General features: G+C 43.8%; 1 pseudogene; it reads left to right on the plus strand.

The window, feature by feature from the left end:
• The first annotated feature begins 733 nt into the window (after positions 1–733).
• LOC127915505 (LETM1 domain-containing protein 1-like) overlaps positions 734–20,525 on the plus strand; it is a 46,249-nt pseudogene continuing 26,457 nt past the window's right edge.

Genomic DNA, 20,525 nt, shown 5'->3' on the forward strand with positions numbered 1-20,525 from the left:
GAGGTGACGAATGATCCATGCAAAACAATGATGGACCCTAGTGTGTTTCTGGTGTGTGTACCTAGGCCTGTCCTTGTTTTGTGTTCTGTGTTGCTTTTATCCTGTTTAAAATGTTACGTGGTGAGGTTGGACCCAGGTGCAGAGAAGAGACCAGATGAGGAATTAGTGGTTAAAGGATGAACATAATACTTTACTGAGAATCGGTAGCCGCGGGATCACAGTACACTTGAAAAACAACAACCACTAATTCTCAAAAACTCACTCAGGATACGAACGCACAAGGTAAACAATTCAAGCTTCTGCAAAGGACAACAGAAAACACAATTTTTTTAACAGGGAAATCTCTAGGACGGTCTCTGCCGCCCTCTGGTGACAGGTGGAACCATGAAAGTACCCCCCCTCACCTTCTAGGAGCGGCTCCAGCCGCGGAACCAGGGTGACCACCACGTAGTTGGTTGAAGTCTTGAACAAGTCCCGGATCCAGGATGTCCCGGACAGGCACCCACGCCCGCTCCTCGGGGCCGTAGCCCTCCCAGTCCAACAGGTACTGCATGGTGCCTCAGACCCGATGAGCCTCCAACAAATGCCGGACAGTGTAGGCCCGGGCGACCATCAAAAATTTGAGGGGTGGAGGGGCAGGTGTGGGGGGAGAGAAGGGACTGGTCCTTACCAGCTTGAGATGAGACATGGATAGACAGGATGGACAGACCCTCATAGACCTGGGAAGTTGGAGATGATAGGTGACTGGGTTGATGCGACTCAGGATCTTGATTGGTCCTATGTAGCGTGGAGCGAGCGATCTTTAAGGGAAGATCACGTGTGGACAGCCACACCCATTGACCCCGTCAGAGGAGCCGAAGAGACCTTCGATGCCGGTTTGCCAGGTGTTGGTGTCGGGCAGAGGAGCAAAGCAAGGAGGATGGCACTGATCCAGGTGCGGAGACATCATTGAATGAACCTCTGGGCGTAACGGAGGATCTCACATCGTCAATCATGTTGGGCCACCAGAACCTCCGCCACAGGAACTCCAGTGTCTGATTAACCCCTGGATGCACACCTTGTTCTCAATACCTCATATCATAGGGGCCTTAATGCGGGAGCTGGAGATGATGGGCTTGGAGTCCCTCTCCTGGCTAGAGAGCGTTCCTGGCGAGCGTTCAACCACTTGGCTTCTTGAATGGCAACAAAGTTCTTATGGTCCATCCAGATCACGAAAGGTTTTGGTGCCCCCTCCAACCAGTGTCTCCACCCGTCAAGAGCACACTTAACTGCCAAGAGCTCCCGGTTGCCTACATCGTAGTTATGTTCCGCTGGCAAGAACCGCTTGGAGAGAAAAGCACATGGGTGAAGTTTCTTGTCCCCCTCGTTCTGCTGTGAACGAGGCATACACCTCTACCACGGAGGGATGGGTAGGATCAGGATGGACGAAGATGGGTCCGGAGGTGAAATGTCCCTTTAGCTCCCCAAATGCCCTGTCAGCCTCTGCGGTCCAGCAAAACGGTCCTGGGACTTGCAGGTTAGGGCCGTGAGAGGCGCTGCCACCACACCAAAGTTGCATATAAAACGCTAGTTGCCACTCAGGGTGTTAAAGGCATTCTTCCATTCATCTCCCTCGCTGATTCTCACCAGATTGTAAGCATTGCGGAGGTCCAGTTTAGTGAAGAATTGGGCCCCTTGGGCCAACTCAAAGGCGACGAACATCAGAGGTAGGCTGTAACGATTCTTAATCATAATCCTGTTCAGCCCTACGTAATTGATAAAGGGATGCAGACCTCCACCCTTCTTTCCCAGGAAAAATAAGCCTGCACCAGCTGGGGATGAAGAGGAGCAAATGAAACCTGCCTCCAGCGATGTAATTGTCCATGACTGCTGCTTCAGGGGTCGAGAGGGAGTACAGATGGCCCCGGGGAGTAGCAGGGAAGGAGTTCTATGGCGCAGTCATATGGATGATGAGGAGGGAGGGTGGCCTCTTACTGAAGGCCTCCCGAATGTCAAGGTACTCGGGAGGGAGAGCAGACAAGTCATGGCGAGGCTCTCTGTGAGGGCCTGTTGGGGTCTTAGCCAGTTAGTCTGGCAGTTCTTACTCCAGTCTAGTAGGTGTCCCATGGACCAAGACAATAGTGGGTTATGTAGCACTAGCCGGCGGTACTCTAGGATAAGGGGGTCCTCAGGAGCAGTGATCAAAAGAAAACTAAGAGTCTCTGGGTGGTTGAGGCGCTGACAGTTGTCCCAATGGAGGGTTGCGGTTAGTGTCAGATGGAGACTGGGTAGCTGGGGTGTAACTGCAGAGCTCATCAGAGTCTCCCCTTATCTCCCCCGGTGTTTCCCGTCAACTCTGGGCATGTAGAACAGAGATGTTCAAGATCTCCGCAGTAGAGGCAGCAGCCGTCGCACATCCACCTTTCACGTTCCTGTGGGCTCAGCCGTGTGTGTCCCCCCTTGTCTGGGCTCCTTAATGCTGAGCTCGGGGGGCTTGAGGTGCTCGGGAATCCGTGATGGTGTCAAAAAGGCGCTGTCTCACACATTCTCGGATGCGTTTGTCCATCCCGATGATCAGCGTTATCAGGGGCGCAAGGTCTTCTCCCAGTTCAGAGCGGCCAGTTCGTCTTTTAAAACCTCTAGTGACACCCCATCCCGGATCCGGGAGCATAATCATCGACTGACACTAATTAGCATAACGCAACGGACATAAATATTACAAGAAAATATTCCTATTCATGAAAATCACAAGTGAAATATATTGAGACACAGCTTAGCTTTTTGTTAATTACCCTGTCATCTCAGATTTTCAAAATATGCTTTACAGCCAAAGCAAGACAAGCATTTGTGTAAGTTTATCGATAGCCTAGCATAGCATTATGTCCAGCTAGCAGCAGGTAACTTGGTCACAAAAATCAGAAAAGCAATCAAATTAGATTGTTTACCTTTGAGCTTCGGATGTTTTCACTCACGACACTCCCAGTTAGATAGCCAATGTTCCTTTTTTCCAAAAATATTATTTTTGTAGGCGAAATAGCTCCGTTTGTTCCTCACGTTTGGTTGACAAATCGACCGGAAATTGTGGTCACGACAACGCCGAAAAATATTCCAAATTAGCTCCATGATATCGACAGACACATGGCAAACGTTGTTTATAATCAATCCTCAAGGTGTTTTTCAAATATCTATTCGATAATATATCCACCGGGACAATTGGTTTTTCAGTAGGACCGATCGGAAAAATGGCTAACTCTGTATTTCATGTGAGAATCAATCTGAGAGCCATCACGTGACCACTTACACAATGTAGCCTCTTACGGGTATTCTTCAACATAAAGACGTAAAACTACGTCACAATGCTGTAGACACCTTGGGGAATACATAGAAAAAGTAATCTGGTTGATTGCCCATTCACTGCTCAGTAGGGATGCATTGGAACGTAAAGCTTTCAAAACATGAGGTACTTCCGGATTGGATTTTTCTCAGGCTTTCGCCTGCAATATCAGTTCTGTTATACTCACAGACAATATTTTTACAGTTTTGGAAACTTTAGAGTGTTTTCCATCCTAAGCTGTCAATTATATGCATATTTTAGGATCTTGTCCTGACAAAATATCCCGTTTACTTTGGGAACTTATTTTTCCAAAAATGAAAATACTGCCCCCTAGTCACGAGGTTATTAAGGAGTTAGACAGACCCTGTTGGAAAGCGGTGACCAGTGCCTCAGTATTCCACCCACTCTTGGCGGCGAGGGTAGTAACTCAATGGCGAAGTCAGCCACTGGTCTGGCCACTTGGCGGAGGTTGAAAGGTTGGCTTGCCGCTTCTCGTCTGCCGACTGGGTGGTGGAAGACTCGTCGCAGCTCGGCAGTGAAGGCTAATATGGAGCTGCAGGATGGTGGCTGCTGTTCCCTTATCGCCGTTTCCCACGCCAGGGCCTTGCCCGAGAGTTGAGGTAGGAGATCAGGGTGTGGAACGAGGAGGACTGTAGCTCAAACACCAGCGAGCACTGAGTGAGGAACCCCTTCCATCCTCCTGGGTGGCCGTTATATCACACGGGGGCTGGAATCTTGGGTTCCCCATGCAAGTTCCCTGGAGGAACTACGGCGACGCCTGTAGTACTGGGCATTGAGACTTGGGCATTGGCTCGTCCTGGTTTGGGGTTTGGTCGTGGTTGGAGGGAATCGGTAAGTGCCCGGAGGGTCTCTGATATTTGGAAGAGTTGTTCTTGCTGCCGCTCCAGTAGTGCTCCTTGGTGGGTTACAGTATTCTGGATCTGGATGATCTCTGCTGGGTCCATGTTGAGGCAGAAGCTTGCTGTGACATGGTGAGGTTGGACCCAGGTGCAGAGAAGAGACCAGACGAGGAATCAGTGGTTAACCTTTCTAGCGCAGGGGTTACGCTCGCGGAACCCCTCGACAGCATTCCACTGAAAAGGCAGCGCGCAATTTCTAAAATATTTTTGAGAAAAATGTAACTTTCATTAGTCCAATAGTCCAACTTTCACAAGTTCAATACAGCAAATGAAAGATAAACATCTTGTTAATCTACCCATCGTGTCCAATTTCAAAAATGCTTTACAGCTAAAGCACAACATATTATTATGTTAGGTCATAGCAAAGTCGAAACAACACAGCCATTTTTCCAGCCAAAGATAGGAGTCACAAAAAGCAGAAATATAGAAGAAATGAATCACTAACCTTTGTTCTTCATCAGATAACACTCATGTTACACAATACAAGTATGTTTTGTTCGATAATGTGCATATTTATATCGAAAAATCTTAGTTTACATTGGCGCCTTACGTGCAGTAATGTTTTGATTCCAAAACATCCAGTGATTTTGCAGAAACACTCATAATAAACATTGATACAAGTAGCAAGTGTTATTCACAGAATTAAAGATCGACTTCTCCTTAATGCAACCGCTGTGTCATATTTCCCAAAAAATATGGAAAAAGCATAATCTGAGAACGGCGCTCAGAACCCAAAACAGCCAGGGGAATATCTGCCATTTTGGAATCAACAAAGTTAAAAACAACACGATAAATATTCACTTATCTTTGATGATCTTTATCAGAAGGCACTCCCAGGAATCCAAGTTCGACAATAAATTACTGATTTGTTACATAAAGTTCCATCATTTATGTCTAAATAGCCACTTGTTGTTAGTGTATTCAGCCCAGTAATCCATCTTCATGAGGCGCAGGCACTTCATCCAGACAAAAACTCAAAGTTCCATTACAGTCTTTTAGAAACAAGTCAAAGAATGTATGGAATCTATCTTTAGGATGTTTTTAATATAAATCATCAATGTTCCAATTCCTTTGTCTTCAGAAAAGCACTGGAACAACACTTAATTATTAACTCTGTCGGGAGCGCGTGTCATGAGACCAAGGCTCTCTGCCAGACCACTGACTCAAAGAGGTCTCATGAGCCCCTCCTTTATAGTAGATTCCTCATCCAAGTTTCTAAAGATGGTTGACATCTAGTGGAAGCCGTAGGAAGTGCAACTTTATCCATATCTCAATGTGTATTCGGTAGGCCAATCTTTGAAATACTGCAAACTTCAGATGTCCCACTTCCTGGTTTGATTTTTCTCTGGTTTTCACCTGCCATATGAGTTCTGTTATACTCACAGACATCATTCAGTTTTAGAAACTTCAGAGTGTTTTCTATCCAATACTACTAATAAAATATGCATATATTAGCATCTGGGACAGAGTAGGAGGCAGTTCACTCTGGGCACGCTATTCATCCAAAAGTGAAAATGCTGCCCCCTATTCCAAAAAGGTTAAAGAACTGTAGAGGCTGACCGTCCACCTCCTGCCTGTGTCTGTGGATTTAGATTGAAATAACTTTGGTTTGTGACAATTAGAAAAGTACTGCAAGTACTATGTTCCTTCACATTAATTACACTATTCTATACCTATGTAACTACAAAGGTATTATGGATGCTTGTAAAGTGGGACTAGACTTTCCAGGGAGGAGTGACTGAGATGAGGACAAATATCTTGGTCAGTATAGGTTACGTCTCAGGAGAAATGTATTACAGCTCCCACAGGATAGGATGGATGTATTGGTGGTGATGATGATTTACGCGAACAGATATTCGACCCAACAATGTTAGAAAGGACGTAATCTGATCTCTCTATTATCTGGGAGTCAGAAAGCCTTACCCAAGAGAAAGTTAAGAAAGTGATAGCAGGGTATGTTCTTGCCCATCCAACACAAAATTGGGGTCATAATCATCTTGTTATAGGGTAATTACTAAGGTAAGGTAGTTGCCCGGGCCTCTGCGGTGAGTGCTGTAATCCGATTACTTTGCCCCCAAATATGTTTCAGCCCATGACGACCAATACTATTGTGTAAATTAATTCTGAAAGGGAGACAACACCCCTCCAACACTAAGAGAGCAGTAGAAATCAAACCCATACCGCCACTAAATGTCGACACTTGTGTTTCAATAGTATGGATTGAATCCTTTGTTAGTCGGTTGTGGGAACCTTTATCTCCCCTGGAGCACATCCATCCACACATTCACTGAGTAATCGGTTTGCTCCTCTGGTCAAATATGAAACAGGTCATTTGTCCAGGGGTCATGTCTTTGATAGCAACTATAACCCCATTGTGAAACATTTGTTGTTTCTGCCTCCCAGACATTGCTGAATTGTGGTAGAGGGAGTATGTGTGTGGTGATAGTTCACACAATATTTGACCCTAAGGACAGTGTGAAGTGTGAAATATAAAATGTGTTTATAGATTTTAAATCCTAGCTTTTTCCCACCGTTACATACTTTTATAGCACATTATTTTTTTCATCTTTAAAAAAATGATTGTACTCATGCAGTAAATGTATATTATAAGATAAAGGCTTGATAAAACTACTTGGTCACACTTTTCTTGATCGCCTAGTCTTATAAGCATGTTGGCAGAAATGCCTTTACTAGATATACTTGTAATTGATCACAGAAATCTTAATTTGCTCATCCGTCTCCTAACAAATGTATCATGCCATATGGATAACTGGATTTTCCCAGACATTATGATTTATTCCTGGACCCAGATTAAGCCTAGTATTGTATCAAAAAGCATTCTCAATCGAGATTCTTCATTGAAAGTACTTTTTTGTACCTCCAATATGGCAAAAACAATCCAGGCGATCGGCCATTTTCCACGATTGATCATGTGGACTAGGCGATGAGTGACCATTTTGCGCAGAACACATCTTGACATCCTAAAGGCCTCTTCCTCGCACACCACCCTGCCTATAAATTGGAGGAGCAATGCGAGACATCTGGAACGTTTGGCCCACTCTGTGTCTATGAAATGCTCTGAGAGGTCTTTTACTGTCCACGTTACAAGATGTTTATGGCACATGCCATCCTCCTCTGATCGACTTCATGCCCTACTTTTATCGTATGGGATTCATAGGGCTGCGATGCGGTCTATAGGTGTCGTGATACAACTCGTGATATGGTTTAGTGATCATGGATTCGTGGATGTTGTCATCCCCTATAACCCATCCTTACGTGTCTCCTGTGGAAGGTGTGTGTGTGCAGGCGTTTGCTTTTGGAGGTGACCCATCTCGTTTGACGTCTGCACAAGTGGCGCTATGGAGGTTGCAATGAAAATGTACAGATTTTACCACAACTATTTCCTGCCTATTTAGGCGTTTTTATGTTTATTGGCGACTGGTGAGTCAAGTTAACGCAGTGTTGGGAAAGTTCTCTTTAAGTACCAAAACAAGATGAGGGGTTTTACCCACAGTGTAAAACAAACTATGCTGAAGTCAAGGCAACCATTATACATAGGTTGGTTAGAAATAGAGAGGGAAATGCAAGTTGTGAAACAAATATAGACTACTCCTTGATAAGTAATGGAATTTTTTATGAATAATTTAAACTCTGGACAAAATAATTACCATAAACTGTCCAGATGCATCCTAACTTGAACGTTCCGACTTCCAAAATCATGAATGAATGCAGCATAACTATTTTGTTCAAAATAGAAAAAAAAATCATCTTTTTAAAATGAGGATTGTCACTTCACTGCAACAGTGTACATATTAGGAGAGCCTCAGTCTGAGCAGGATTTTTTCTCTAGATTATTTTTTACATGGTGCTAACATGCGTCCTTTGTCCTGATCATCATTCTGATTGTGTCCACATTTTTAGACAGGTATAGAAGATCAGATCTTCCTGATCACCTCCGGAGGTATTCAGGCACACATTGTGTCTGGACAATTTACAAGTGTTATCCCGCCCTCTAAAATAATTTACAGGTTGCAACATTGACTTGGTATGAATGTGTCTTAAAATAAATAAATGAATATTGTTTTGAAAGAATATCTGTCAAACAATTTGCATACAGGGAGGAATCAGGAAATGTGTTCACAATGCGGACACAGTGGACAGATAAGAGATACATTTTAATACCATGTTTAGAAAATGTAGGCACAATCAGAATGTGGACGAAATCAAGAAAAGGAAAGCATGTTAACACAAGGTTTCTGTTTAAATGTTAGATTCTCATTATTGGTCACTTGAAAATGTAAAGAAGACACATTCTCAACTTTTTTAACCCCTCACCCTTCTTTTGAGAAATGTTGGTGAAGATAAACAGAAAACAAAATTAACATGGAATAATCTTCAGTAATCACTGTCTTTTAGAGAAACATTTTTTTTAGTAAGTTCCAGAGTGATGTTCTAATGAGAGCGACACAGAGAAAAACACACATGCACGCACAGAGAGAGAGAGAGAGAGAGAGAGAGAACACCAGGGAGATATATTTTTTTTACAGCCAGTATGACAAGGCTCATTGCAGAAGGAATAGCCTTGATAAAGACCAGGGACATGGTCTATCCTGTTTGGCTACTTTAAACAAGTTCCCAAAGAACTGGGCATGCTTAATACACATTATCTCTCTCATTTATCACCGCTGCCTTTGTGAAATGACAAGGCCTGGGCCTCGAAACCTTCCCGAAAGGAAAAAAGGCTATTGGGAAGACAGAGAAGTCATTTTATTGAAAAAAGCTCTGACACTGTCTAGGTCTTGTGGTAGACTTCTCATTACAACGAGGTGTCAAGGGGGAAACTAAAAACATGTCTGTTTTCTTTGTTCATTGTATGAGCTATTCTACGTGATTTGTAGTAGAATGGAAATAAGCAGGCATGTTGCAACTATGGCTAGTATAATATTAGATTGAACCAGATTGAACCAGATTGAACCAGGGATGCCATATAAATTCCACTATAGTTATTTTAATATGCAATATAATATAATATATAAGATCTTTGGCACAAAGTACTGCCATTTTGACAAACTTGTATTCAGATAACAGCTTGTGGCTTATGTCTTTCTGTGTAGTGTATAATGATGTAATTCCAATCATTACCACCATGATTATTATCACATGAACTGTGTCAAGCACCAATGTTCATATTAGCATGCAGTACCAGTTATGCATCCCCAATACATTGCTTCATTCTGTGGTGTGCTAGTATGGATATTGGAACATAGCACGGACCACAGGAGGAATAAGTCAGTGACTTTATTTATAGTCTAATTGTTTTTGATTTTCTACTGGCTGTATATAGATTTAAAAATATATTTTTTAGATTTATCAAATAAATTAAATCAGTCAGTCAATTAGCAAATTATATTGGGATCAGAGTGTGCATTAAATTGTGTAATAATACTTGGGGAATCCCCTGTCTTATAGACTAGCTATGAAGAGTTACACATTTGATATGAAGCCATCCCACATCTAAGAGTGAAAGTATTCCACAATCTTCTTTGTTGAGAGCCAACATGAATCGAGGAGGATTCCATGTCTGAAGATTAGGCTGTCCTAATATGGACACTGTACTAATGCAGTCATCTCCTTCTTTCTACTGACATTGGACCTTCTTCTTACATAGATGTTATTTTCTTGCCAATCCGCACTTTAAACCAAACAAATCAAATTGTATTTGTCACATGCGCCAAATAAAACAGTAGACCTTACAGTGAAATGCTTACTTACAAGCCCTTAACCAACAATGCACTTTTAAGAAAAAAATGCCAAAAATAAATGAATAATAAAAATTAAAACAATAAAAAATATATATATATTAATAAAAGCAACACATAATTAAAGAGCAGTCGAGGTAATTGAGGTAATATGTACATGTAGGTAGAGTTATTAAAGTGACTATAAATAGATTATAAACAGAAAGTAGCAGCAGCAATGCAAATAATCTGGGTAGCCATTTGATTAGATGTTCAGGAGTCTTATGGCTTGGGGGTAGAATCTGTTTAGAAGCCTCTTGGACCTAGACCTGGTACTCTGGTACCGCTTACCGTGCGGTAGCAGAGAGGACAGTCTTTTCATCGGGTGACTGGAGTCTTTGACAATTTTTAGGACCTTCCTCTGAAACCGCCTGGTATAGAGGTCCTGGATGGCAGAAAGTTTGGCCCCAGTTATATACTGGGCCGTATGCACTACCCTTTGTACTGCCTTGCGGTCGGAGGCCGAGCAGTTGCCATACCAGGCAGTGATGCAACCAGTCAGGATGCTCTCGATGGTGCAGCTGTAGAACCTTTTGAGGATCTGAGGACCCATGCCAAATCTTTTCAGTCTCCTGAGGGGGAAAAGATTTTGTCATGCCCTCTTCACGACTGTCTTGGTGTGCTGGGACCATGTTAGTTTGTTGGTGGTGACTCCAAGGAACTTGAAACTCTCAACCTGCTCCACTCCAGCCCTGTCAATGAGAATGGGGGTGTGCTCGGTCCTCCTGTAGTCCACAATCATCTCCTTTGTCTTGATCACTATGAGGGAGAGGTTGTTGTCCTTGCACCACACGGCCAGGTATCTAACCTCCTCCCTATAGTCTGTCTCGTTGTTGTCGGTGTTCAGGCCTACCAATGTTGTGTCATCGGCAAATTTAATGATGGTGTTGGAGTCGTGCCTGGCAATGCAGTCTTGATTGAATAGGGAGTACAGGAGGGGATTGTGCACGCACCCCTGAGGGGCAACGTGTTTGAGATCAGGGTGGTGGATGTGTTGTTCCCTACCCTTACCACCTGGGGACGGCCGGTCAAGAAGTCCAGGATCCAGTTGCAGAGGGAGGTGTTTAGTCCCAGGGTACTTAGCTTAGTGATGAGCTTTGAGGGCACTATGGTGTTGAACACTGAGCTGTAGTCAACGAATAGTTCTCACATACACTAACTTTCAAAAGTATGGGGTCACTTAGAAATGTCCTTGTTTTTTAAAGAAAAGCAATTTTTTTGTCCATTAAAATAACATTCAATTGATCTGAAATACAGTGTAGACATTGTTAATGTTGTAAATGACTATTGTAGCTGGGAACGGCAGATTTTTTTATGGAGTATCTAAACAACAGTTTCCAGCTGTTTACAACTGCAATCTTCATTTACAACATTAACAATGTCTACACTGTATTTCTGAAAACTTTTATGTTATTTATATCAGCAAAAATTTGCTTTTCTTTCAAAAACAAGGACATTTCTAAGTGACCCCAAACTTTTGAATGGTAGTATATGTGAGAATGCTATTTGTTGACTAAATCTCAGCGTTCAACACCATAGTGCTCTCAAAGCTCATCACAGTAGTGTAGGCAGGTGTTCCTTTTGTCCAGGTGTGAAAGGGCAGTGTGGTGTGCAATAGAGATTACATCATCTGTGGATCTGTTGGGGCGGTATGCAAATTGGAGTGTGTCTAGGGTTTCTGGGATAATGATGTTGATGTGAGCCATGACCAGTTTTTCAAAGCACTTTCATGGCTACAGACGTGAGTGCAATGGGTCGGAAGTCATTTAGGCAGGTTACCTTAATGTTCTTGGGCACAGGGACTATGGTGGTCTGCTGAAACATGTTGTTATTACAGACTTAGAGGGAGAGGTTGAAAATGTCAGTGAAGACACTTAACAGTTGGTCTGCTCATGCTTGGGGTACACATCCTTGTAATCCGTCTGGCCCTGCGGCCTTGTGAATGTTGACCTGTTTGAAGGTCTTACTCGCATCAGCTACGGAGAGCGTGATCACACAGTCCTCCAGAACAGCTGATGCTCTCATGCATGCTTCACTGTTACTTGATTCGAAGTGAGCATAGAAGTAATTTAGCTGATCTGTTAGACACGTGTCACTGGGCAGCTCGCGGCTGTGCTTCCCTTTGTAGTCTATAATAGTTTGCAAACCCTGCCACATCCAACGAGCATTTGAGCCGGTGTTGTACAATTCAATCTTAGTCCTGTATTATTAACTCTTTGCCTGTTTGATGGTTCGTCGGAGAGCATAGCGGGATTTCTTATAAGCTTCCAGGTTAGAGTCCCACTCCTTGAAAGCGGCAGCTCTATACTTCAGTTCAGTGTGAATGTTGCCTGTAATCCATTACTTCTGGTTGGGGTATGTACGTACAGTCACTGTGGGGACGACGTCATCGATGCACTTATTGATGAAGGCAGTAACTGATGTTGTGTACTCCTCAATGCCATTGGAAGAATTCTGGAATATATTCCAGTCTGTGCTAGCAAAACAGTCCTGTAGCTTAGCATCTGCTTCATCTGACCACTTTGTTATTGACCAAGTCACAGGTCCTGCTTTAGTTTTTGGTTGTAAGCAGGAATCAGGACAGAATTATGGTCAGATCTGCCAAATGGAGGGTGAGTGAGAGCTTTATACGCCTCTCTGTGTGTGGAGTAAAGGTGGTCTAGAGTTTTTTCCCTCTGGTTGCACATTTAACATCCTGGTAGAAATGAGGTAAAACGGATTTAAATTCCCCTGCTTACAGTCCTCGGCCACTAGGAGCTCCGCCTCTGGGTGAGTGTTTTCCTGTTTACTTATGGCCGTATACAGCTTATTCGAATGTGGTCTTAGTGCCAGCATCGGTTCGTGGTGGTATGTAGACAGCTACGAAGTATACAGATGAAAACACTCTTGGTAAATAGTGTGATCTATGGCTTATCATGAGATACTCTACCTCAGGCAATCAAAACCTCGAGACTTCCTTAGATTTTGTGCACCAGCTGGCGTTTACAAATATACATAGACCGTCACCCCTTGCTTTACCAGTGGCCGCTGTTCTATCCTGCCGAAAAAGCTTAAAACGCTCCAGCTGTATGTTATTCATTTCTTCGTTCAGCCACCACTCAGTGAAACATAAGATATTACACTTTTTAATTTTACCTTTATTTAACCAGGCAAGTCAGTTAAGAACAAATTCTTATTTTCAATGACGGCCTCGGAACAGTGGGTTAACTGCCTGTTCAGGGGCAGAACGACAGATTTGTACCTTGTCAGCTCGGGGGTTTGAACTCGCAACCTTCCGGTTACTAGTCCAACGCTCTAACCACTAGGCTACCCTAGTGTCCCGTTGGTAGGATTTACTTGATCGTAGTTCGTCTATTTTATTATCTGTTGATTGTACGTTGGCTAATAGGACAGATGTTACATTTACATTTACATTTAAGTCATTTAGCAGACGCTCTTATCCAGAGCGACTTACAAATTGGTGCATTCACCTTATGACATCCAGTGGAACAGCCACTTTACAATAGTGCATCTAAATCTTTTAAGGGGGGTGAGAAGGATTACTTTATCCTATCCTAGGTATTCCTTAAAGAGGTGGGGTTTCAGGTGTCTCCGGAAGGTGGTGATTGACTCCGCTGTCCTGGCGTCGTGAGGGAGTGTGTTCCACCATTGGGGAGCCAGAGCAGCGAACAGTTTTGACTGGGCTGAGCGGGAACTGTACTTCCTCAGTGGTAGGGAGGCGAGCAGGCCATAGGTGGATGAAAGCAGTGCCATTGTTTGGGTGTAGGGCCTGATCAGAGCCTGGAGGTACTGAGGTGCCGTTCCCCTCACAGCTCCTTAGGCAAGCACCATGGTCTTGTAGCGGATGCGAGCTTCAACTGGAAGCCAGTGGAGAGAGCGGAGGAGCGGGGTGACGTGAGAGAACTTGGGAAGGTTGAACACCAGACGGGCTGCGGCGTTCTGGATGAGTTGTAGGGGTTTAATGGCACAGGCAGGGAGCCCAGCCAACAGCGAGTTGCAGTAATCCAGACGGGAGATGACAAGTGCCTGGATTAGGACCTGCGCCGCTTCCTGTGTGAGGCAGGGTCGTACTCTGCGGATGTTGTAGAGCATGAACCTACAGGAACGGGCCACCGCCTTGATGTTAGTTGAGAACGACAGGGTGTTGTCCAGGATCACGCCAAGGTTCTTAGCGCTCTGGGAGGAGGACACAATGGAGTTGTCAACCGTGATGGCGAGATCATGGAACGGGCAGTCCTTCCCCGGGAGGAAGAGCAGCTCCGTCTTGCCGAGGTTCAGCTTGAGGTGGTGATCCGTCATCCACACTGATATGTCTGCCAGACATGCAGAGATGCGATTCGCCACCTGGTCATCAGAAGGGGGAAATGTTAGAGGTGGATTACCCTCTCGGCGATGGATCCTAAAAAGTCACCCGGATCTTCAACCACGATACCTCCGTCTCTTTCTCCTGTGAATTACGGGAATAAGGGCCTTGTCGGGCGTCTGAAGTAAATCCTTACCGTCCGACTCGTTTAACTTCTTCGATATAGGGGGCGCTCTTTTAATTTTTGGATAAAAAAACGTTCCCGTTTTAAACAAGATATTTTGTCACGAAAAGATGCTCAAATATGCATATAATTGACAGCTTTGGAAAGAAAACACTCTGACGTTTCCAAAACTGCAAATATATTATCTGTGAGTGCCACAGAACTGATGCTACAGGCGAAACCAAGATGAAATTTCAAACAGGAAATGCCCCAGATTTTGAAGGCGCTGTGTTCCAATGTCTCCTTATAAATCAAATCAAATCAAGTTTTGGCTGTGAATGCGCCAGGAATGAGCCTACACTTTCTGTCGTTTCCCCAAGGTGGCTGCAGCATTGTGACGTATTTGTAGAAATATCATTGGAAAATTTACCATAAGAGACTACATTTACCAGGTGCCCGCTTGGTGTCCTCCGTCGAAATTATTGCGTAATCTCCAGCTGCGTGTATTTTTCCATTTGCATTTGCTTCAGAGGAGAAACCCAACTGCCACAAATGATTTATCATCGAATAGATATGTGAAAAACACCTTGAGGATTGATTCTAAACAACGTTTGCCATGTTTTTGTCGATATTATGGAGTTAATTTTGAAAAAAAGTTTGGCGTTGTAATGACTGAATTTTCCGTTTTTTTTCTTAGCCAAATGTGATGAACAAAACGGAGCGATTTCTCCTACACAAATAATATTTTTGGAAAAACTGAACATTTGCTATCTAACTGAGAGTCTCCTCATTGAAAACATCCAAAGTTCTTCAAAGGTAAATTATTTATTTGACTGCTTTTCTTGTTTTTGTGAAAATGTTGCCTGCTGAATGCTAGGCTTAATGCTATGCTAGCTATCAATACTCTTACACAAATGCTTGTGTAGCTATGATTGAAAAGCATATTTTGAAAATCTGAGATGACAGTGTTGTTAACAAAAGGCTAAGCTTGTGAGTGAATATATTTCTTTCATTTCATTTGTGATTTTCATGAATAGTTAACGTTGCTTTATGGTAATGAGCTTGAGGCTATGATTACGCTCCCGGATACGGGATTGCTCGACGCAAGAAGTTAAGAAAAAGTAATCCTCCAGTATGGGGTGAGAAATCGCTGTCCTGATATGTAGAAGCTCTTTAGTTCATAAGACAGAGTGGCAGAAACATTACGTACAAAATAACTTACAAATAATGCAAAAAAAACATACACAATAGTACAAATGGTTTCGGGATCGTAATACGGCAGCCATCTCCTTCTGCGCCATTGATACGTCCGACTAATCATCATATGGCCCAAAAACCATGGGCGCATTGCATAGAGCTTCTCTTCTCCCTCACATCATTATATTATCATCAAGCCGGCTAAAACCCGGAACTCTGCCCTATGTACAAAGAGTCATTGAACACTGTTCACTTTAATAATGTTTACATATGTTTTACCTACGTTATATGTATAACTGTGTTCTAGTCATGACTCATCCTATATAACTATAAATGTAAACAGTTTTTCTATAGATTTACTGTCCATACACACCATAATTTTGGCAAGTCGGTTAGGACATCTACTTTGTGCATGACACAAGTCATTTTTCAAACAATTGTTTACAGACAGATTATTTCACTTAAAACTCACAGTATCACAATTCCAGTGGGTCAGAAGTTTACATACGCTAAGTTGACTGTGCCTTTAAATAGCTTGGAAAATTCCAGAAAATGATGTCATGGCTTTAGAAGCTTCTGATAGGCTAATTGACATCATTTGAGTCAATTGGAGGTGTACCTGTGGATGTATTTCAAGGCCTACCTTCAAACTCATTGCCTCTTTGCTTGATCATGGAAAAATCAAAAGAAATCAGCCAAGACCTCAGGGAAAAAAATGGTAGCCTCCACATCCTTGGGAGCAATTTCCAAACGCCTGAAGGTACCACGTTCATCTTTACTAACAATATGCAAGTATGAACACCATGGGACAACGCAGCCGTCATAGCGCTCAGGAAACCATTCATCCGGAGGCTGCATTCATTGTAGCTGGGGATTTTAACAAGGCTAATCTGAAAACAAGACTCCCTAAATCTTATCAGCATATCGATTGCGCAACCAGGGGTGGTAAAACCTTGGATCATTGTTACTCTAACTTCTGCGACGCATATAAGGCACTGCCCCGCCCCCCTTTCGGAAAAGCTGACCACGACTCCATTTTGTTGATCCCTTCCTACAGACAGAAACTTAAACAAGAGGCTCCCACGCTGAGGTCTGTCCAACGCTGGTCCGACCAAGCTGACTCCACACTCCAAGACTGCTTCCATCACGTGGACTGGGATATGTTTCGTATTGCGTCAGATAACAATATTGACGAATACGCTGATTCGGTGTGCGAGTTCATTAGAACGTGCATTGAAGATGTCGTTCCCATAGCAACGATTAAAACATTCCCTAACCAGAAACCGTGGATTGATGGCAGCATTTGCATGAAACTGAAAGCACGAACCACTGCTTTTAATCGGGGCAAGGTGTCTGGTAACATGACCGAATACAAACAGTGCAGCTATTCCCTCCGCAAGGCTATCAAACAAGCTAAGCGTCAGTACAGAGACAAAGTAGAATCTCAATTCAACGGCTCAGACACAAGAGGCATGTGGCAGGGTCTACATTCAATCACGGACTACAAGAAGAAATCCAGCCCAGTCACGGACCAGGATGTCTTGCTCCCAGGCAGACTAAATAACTTTTTGCCCGCTTTGAGGACAATACAGTGCCACTGACACGGCCTGCAACGAAAACATGCGGTCTCTCCTTCACTGCAGCCGAGGTGAATAAGACATTTAAACGTGTTAACCCTCGCAAGGCTGCAGGCCCAGAAGGCATCCCCAGCCGCGCCCTCAGAGCATGCGCAGACCAGCTGGCCGGTGTGTTTACGGACATATTCAATCAATCCCTATTCCAGTCTGCTGTTCCCACATGCTTCAAGAGGGCCACCATTGATCCTGTTCCCAAGAAAGCTAAGGTAACTGAGCTAAACGACTACCGCCCGTAGCACTCACTTCCGTCATCATGAAGTGCTTTGAGAGACTAGTCAAGGACCATATCACCTCCACCCTACCTGACACCCTAGACCCACTCCAATTTGCTTACCGCCCAAATATGTCCACAGACGATGCAATCTCAACCACACTGCACACTGCCCTAACCCATCTGGACAAGAGGAATACCTATGTGAGAATGCTGTTCATCGACTACAGCTCGGCATTCAACACCATAGTACCTTCCAAGCTCGTCATCAAGCTCGAGACCCTGGGTCTCGACCCCGCCCTGTGCAACTGGGTACTGGACTTCCTGACGGGCCGCCCCCAGGTGGTGAGGGTAGGCAACAACATCTCCTCCCCGCTGATCCTCAACACGGGGCCCCACAAGGGTGCGTTCTGAGCCCTCTCCTGTACTCCCTGTTCACCCACGACTGCGTGGCCACGCACGCCTCCAACTCAATCATCAAGTTTGCGGACGACACAACAGTGGTAGGCTTGATTACCAACAACGACGAGACGGCCTACAGGGAGGAGGTGAGGGCCCTCAGAGTGTTGTGTCAGGAAAATAACCTCACACTCAACAAAACTAAGGAGATGATTGTGGACTTCAGGAAACAGCAGAGGGAACAGCCCCCTATCCACATCGATGGAACAGTAGTGGAGAGGGTAGCAAATTTTAAGTTCCTCGGCATACACATCACAGACAAACTGAATTGGTCCACTCACACAGACAGCATCGTGAAGAAGGCGCAGCAACCTCAGGAGGCTGAGGAAATTCGGCTTGTCACCAAAAGCACTCACAAACTTCTACAGATGCACAATCGAGAGCATCCTGGCGGGCTGTATCACCGCCTGGTACGGCAACTGCTCCGCCCTCAACCGTAAGGCTCTCCAGAGGGTAGTGAGGTCTGCACAACGCATCACCGGGGGCAAACTACCTGCCCTCCAGGACACCTACACCACCCGATGTTACAGGAAAGCCATAAAGATCATCAAGGACATCAACCACCCGAACCACTGCCTGTTCACCCTGCTATCAACAGAAGGCGAGGTCAGTACAGGTGCATCAAAGCTGGGACCGAGAGACTGAAAAACAGCTTCTATCTAAAGGCCATCAGACTGTTAAACAGCCACCACTAACATTGAGTGGCTGCTGCCAACACACTGACATTGACACTGACTCAACTCCAGCCACTTTAATAATGGGAATTGATGGGAAATGATGTAAATATATCACTAGCCACTTTAAACAATGCTACCTTATATAATGTTACTTACCCTACATTATTAATCTCATATGCATACGTATATACTGTACTCTATATCATCGACTGCATCCTTATGTAATACATGTATCACTAGCCACTAACTATGCCACTTTGTTTACATACTCATCTCATATGTATATACTGTACTCGATACCATCTACTGTATCTTGCCTATGCTGCCCTGTACCATCACTCATTCATATATCCTTATGTACATATTCTTTATCCCCTTACACTGTGTATAAGACAGTAGTTTTGGAATTGTTAGTTAGATTACTTGTTGGTTATTACTGCATTGTCGGAACTAGAAGCACAAGCATTTCGCTACACTCGCATTAACATCTGCTAACCATGTGTATGTGACAAATAAAATGTGATTTGATTAGATTTGAAGGAGACACATTCTGTCTCATAGAGATTAACATACTTTGGTCCGAAAAGTGCAAATCAATCCCAGAACAACAGAAAATGACCTTGTGAAGATGCTGGAGGAAACGGGTACAAAAGTATCTATATGTCACGCCTTGGTCTTAGTATTTTGTGTTTATTTATTTGGTCAGGCCAGGGTGTGACATGGGTTTATTTTGTGGTGTGTTTTTGAATTGGGGTTTTAGAAGGTATAGGAATTGTGGCTGAGTAGGGTTGTCTAGGAAAGTCTATGGTTGCCTGAGGCGGTTCTTAATCAGAGGCAGGTGATTATCGTTGTCTCTGATTGGGAACCATATTTAGGCAGCCATATTCTTTGAGTGTTTCGTGGGTGATTGTTCCTGTCTCTGTGTTAGTTTTCACCAGATAGGCTGTATAGGTTTTCACATTTCCGTTTGTTGTTTTTGTATTGTTCGTGTTTTTTTCTTTATTTAAGATGTATCGAACTAACCACGCTGCATTTTGGTCCGACTCTCCTTCGACGGAAGAAAACCGTAACACTATATCCACAGTAAAACTAGTCCTGTATCGACATAACCTGAAAGGCCGCTCAGCAAGGAAGAAGCCACTGCTCCAAAACCGCCATAAAAAAGACAGACTACGGTTTTCCACTGCACATGGGGACAAAGATCATACTTTTTGGAGAAATGTCCTCTGGTCTTATGAAACAAAATTAGAACTGTTTGGCCATAATGACCATTGTTATATTTGGAGGAAAAAGGGGGATGCTTGCAAGCCGAAGAACACCATCCCAACCGTGAAGCACGGGGGTGGCAGCATCATGTTGTGGGGGTGCTTTGCTGCAGGAGGGACTGGTGCACTTCACAAAATAAATGAAATCATGAGGTAGGAAAATTATGTGGATATATTGAGGTAACATCTGAAGACATCAGTCAGGAAGTTAAAGCTTGGTCGCATATGGGTCTTCCCAATGAACAATGACCCAAAGCATACTTCCAAAGTCGTGGCAAAATGGCTTAAGGACAACAAAGTCAAGGTATTGGAGTGGCCATAACAAAGCCCTGACCTCCATCCTATAGAAAATGTGTGGGCAGAACTGAAAAAGTGTCTGTGCGAGCAAGAAGACCTACATACCTGACTCAGCTCTGTCAGGAGGAATGGGCCAAAATTCACCCAATTTATGGTGGGAAGCTTGTGGAAGGGTACACAATGTTTGACCCAAGTTAAACAAATTTATAGGCCATGCTACCAAATACTAATTGAGTTTATGTACATGTCTGACCCACTGGGAATGTGATGAAAGAAATCAAATCT

The sequence above is a fragment of the Oncorhynchus keta genome, chromosome 35 (genome assembly GCF_023373465.1).
Source record: "Oncorhynchus keta strain PuntledgeMale-10-30-2019 chromosome 35, Oket_V2, whole genome shotgun sequence".
Lineage (NCBI taxonomy): Eukaryota > Metazoa > Chordata > Actinopteri > Salmoniformes > Salmonidae > Oncorhynchus > Oncorhynchus keta.